The sequence below is a fragment of the Cupressus sempervirens genome, chromosome 9, assembly GCF_028749045.1.
Source record: "Cupressus sempervirens isolate cs-2001-9-10 chromosome 9, ASM2874904v1, whole genome shotgun sequence".
NCBI lineage: Eukaryota > Viridiplantae > Streptophyta > Pinopsida > Cupressales > Cupressaceae > Cupressus > Cupressus sempervirens.
In genome coordinates, this window is record NC_143126.1 from 157,824,970 (window position 1) to 157,828,291 (window position 3,322).

The following is a 3,322-nucleotide window of genomic DNA, read 5'->3' on the forward strand; positions in this document are numbered from 1 at the left end:
TGTTTCAAAGTTTTTTTATGAATCCATCTTTACACAGTTTTGCATTCCTAGACATTTGACATCTGATCAGGGTACTCAATTTACATCAAATTTGATAACTGGTCCTATGAAGGAGTATACTATCAGGATTGGTAAATCATCACCTTATCATCCTCAAGCTAATGGTCAAGTAGAAGTTGCTAATAGGAATCTAGAATCTATTCTCACCAAGACTATAGAAATTCATAGGAAAGATTGGGCCATACACCTTCCTGAAGCTCTTTGGGCTTATACAACCACCTGGAAGTCTACAACTAATTTTACTCCCTTGGTAAGTTAGCAGTAATGCCTATAAAATTTGAATAAAAAATTGAAGACTACCTTGGAGCTTGAGATAGAATGAGCACTATTGCCCAACAAGACCAAATCCTGAGTTTAAATAGTCTTGACAAATGGAGGAAATCTGCATTGAACAATACTAAGCTTATTAAACACTAAATGAAATAGTGGCATGATAAGTTTATCAAACAAAAAAAAATTGTTGTAGGAGATTGGGCACTCCTTTATGACTCAAAGTATCAACATAATCTAGGGAAGTTCCAAACATACTACTTAGGATCATATGGGAAGTTCCAAACATACTAGTTTTGTTTTCTTCTTCTTTTTTTGTGTTTTTGTTTTTTGTTTTTTTGTTTTTTATATGAATAGACCTTTCCTATTAATGAACATGTCTTTAATGAGACAAAATTTTAAAAACACAATTTATACGAGGGAAGAATATTACGGTTGAAGAAGAAACATAAGGTGTGTAACATATTTAGCATATGTTCTTATTCTTTTTGAAACATTTGAAACACTCTTTCCTACCTTATTATTATTTATATTCTACAAAAATGTTTTATCATCTTTATGAATATAATAAAAATTATAGCACTAATGAGATGAATCCAAGGACGCTCTCAAACTATGATGTAGGGCACCATGAAATGTAGCATCAAATGACAATTCCCAAGATGATAGGGGATCTGATAATAATTAAAAGATCTCAGGATTCCATTTCAAGAGTGAGGGACCCATATTTGGGTAGAAATAGCATCAATGCCACGAGATCTTACCTCACTGAAGAAAAGATAAAATGACCATGGCAGTTTAACAAGGAATAGATGAATTTATTTTTTTTAATCTGAGTGGAAGATTTAAGACCATCAAAACAGTAGCCTCCAATCATTTATAAACCACAACTTGAGATTCATACAATCCACAATTCATTCCAGCTATTTTCTCTCATTGAAATCAAAATGGGTGTTTCTAATTTTGTGAATTTCTCGTATGAGTACTCCTCACCTACAATCTTTTCTATTATTGTCTCTATTATTCTTGTCATTCTTCTTCTCTCTCACACCCTTTGGAAGCACCAATCCTCAATCAAAATCCCTCCTAGAAAGTTAGGGTTCCCTGTCATGGGGGAAACATTGCAATTCTTGTATGCACTCAAATTATGCAAGCCTCAACAAATCTTTTATGAGAGAGTGAAGAAATATGGTGATGCTTTCAAAACATCACTAATGGGCCATCCAATGGTGGTGTTCTGCGGCCCTGCTGAAAATTGCTTGCTTCTATCAAACGAGAATAAGTTGGTGAAGGCATCATGGCCCAATTCATTCACAAGAATAATGGGGCAAGAATTCATTTTGAACTAGACATGAGAAAAACATCTCATCCTATGAGCTGCACTTGCAAGATTCATGGGCACTTGAGCATAGCAAACCTATATCTCTCAAATGGGTTATGTGATATGATGCCATCTAATGGAGAAATGGAAGGGGAAATTAGAAGTAACGATGATTTCTTTGGTTAGAGAGCTTGTCTTTTCAATAGCAAGAAAATTATTTTTCGGTGTGAATGATGAGTGTAAAAGACTAAGACTTTATGAACTCATGGAAACTATGATTGCTAGATTTATCTTTGTTCCCCTTGATTTCCTAAGAACTTGGTTTCATAGAGCTCTGGATGCACACTCCAACCTCGATTGAGTTCTCTCTTTTTTGATTGAAAAGAGAAGAGTTGAATTGAGGTTGGGAAGAGCATCTGAGGATCAGGATCTATTGTATGTATTGATCACTTTCAAAGATGAAAGAGGAAACCCACTTCTAGACAAGGAAATCATGGATTATTTCAGTGGTATTCTGAATGCATCCTTCGAGAGCACAGTTTCAACAATTACTGTGCTTTTCAAATTCTTGTCTTTCAATCCTGATTGCTATGAACAAGTTGTTCAAGGTACATGAAGCTCACAAGCACAATATCATGCCCTCTTTCTTTGTTTTATTTTTGGTTGTATATATTTATGACTAATGCCAGAGAAGTTTATTTATTTATCAAAACAAATAAGAATTGTGTCAAATATAAAAGATGGAGAGGAAGTGAGCTAGAATGATGTGGAAGATATGAAGTATACGTGGTAGGTTGTTCAGGAAACATTGTGTATGAATCCACTAGTGTTTGGAACATTTCGAGAGGCCATTGTTGATATTGATTACAAGGGCTATACAATCCCCAAAGGATGGAAAGTGAGCCATATATATTTCATGATCAAATCTCAAATGGGTTTTCTTTTTCTTATTAGTTAAATTCAATCCTTTCTTGTTCTTTTTTATATCATAAGGATAATTATGAGTTTAGATGGATGTTTTTTTTTATGAGCAGATCTTGTGGACAGTTCATAGCATGCATATGAAAGAAGAGTATTTTTTTGAGCCAGAGAAATTCAAGCCTTCATGGTTTCAAGAGGAAGGAATGCATGTGGCTCCATATACATTCTTACCATTTGCTTTAGGGTAGCGAATTTGTCCAAGATGGGAATTTTCAAAGATGGAAATACTAATGTTTGTGTATCATTTTGTTACAGCTTTTAGAGGCTACACGGCCATTGAACCAGATGAGAAGATTTTAGTAGACCCACTCATTTCTCTTCTTGCTAATGGTTTTCCCATCAAGCTATTCCCCAGATCTCAAGCTAGTTGGAGGCAAACCAAGTGAGAGAAGGTGTGCCTGAGAACTATGAGCTAGGCTTGGTAATAGAATAATGTAGAAATACTTAAGGGTCAGTTTGGTTGTAGAAATAAGAATATGGGAATAGGAATAAGTATTTATATGATTGATATTAGATCCTGTCTCAGGTATCTATAATGTATTTTAGTGCTTTCATGTTAATTATTTGATTCAGTCCTCCACTAGTTATAGCATTTTGCCTGCCAAATGTTTCCTATGTAGGACTAGAGAATCAGATTTTATATTTTATGTGTGCTCTAGAAAGGCCTCCATATGTATAAGGTCATATGGA

At 34.6% G+C, this 3,322-nt stretch overlaps 1 pseudogene; it reads left to right on the plus strand.

Moving 5' to 3' along the window:
- The first annotated feature begins 1,277 nt into the window (after positions 1-1,277).
- Positions 1,278-3,018, plus strand: LOC149537989 (taxane 9-alpha-hydroxylase 1 pseudogene; annotated as a pseudogene).
- Positions 3,019-3,322: the final 304 nt, after the last annotated feature.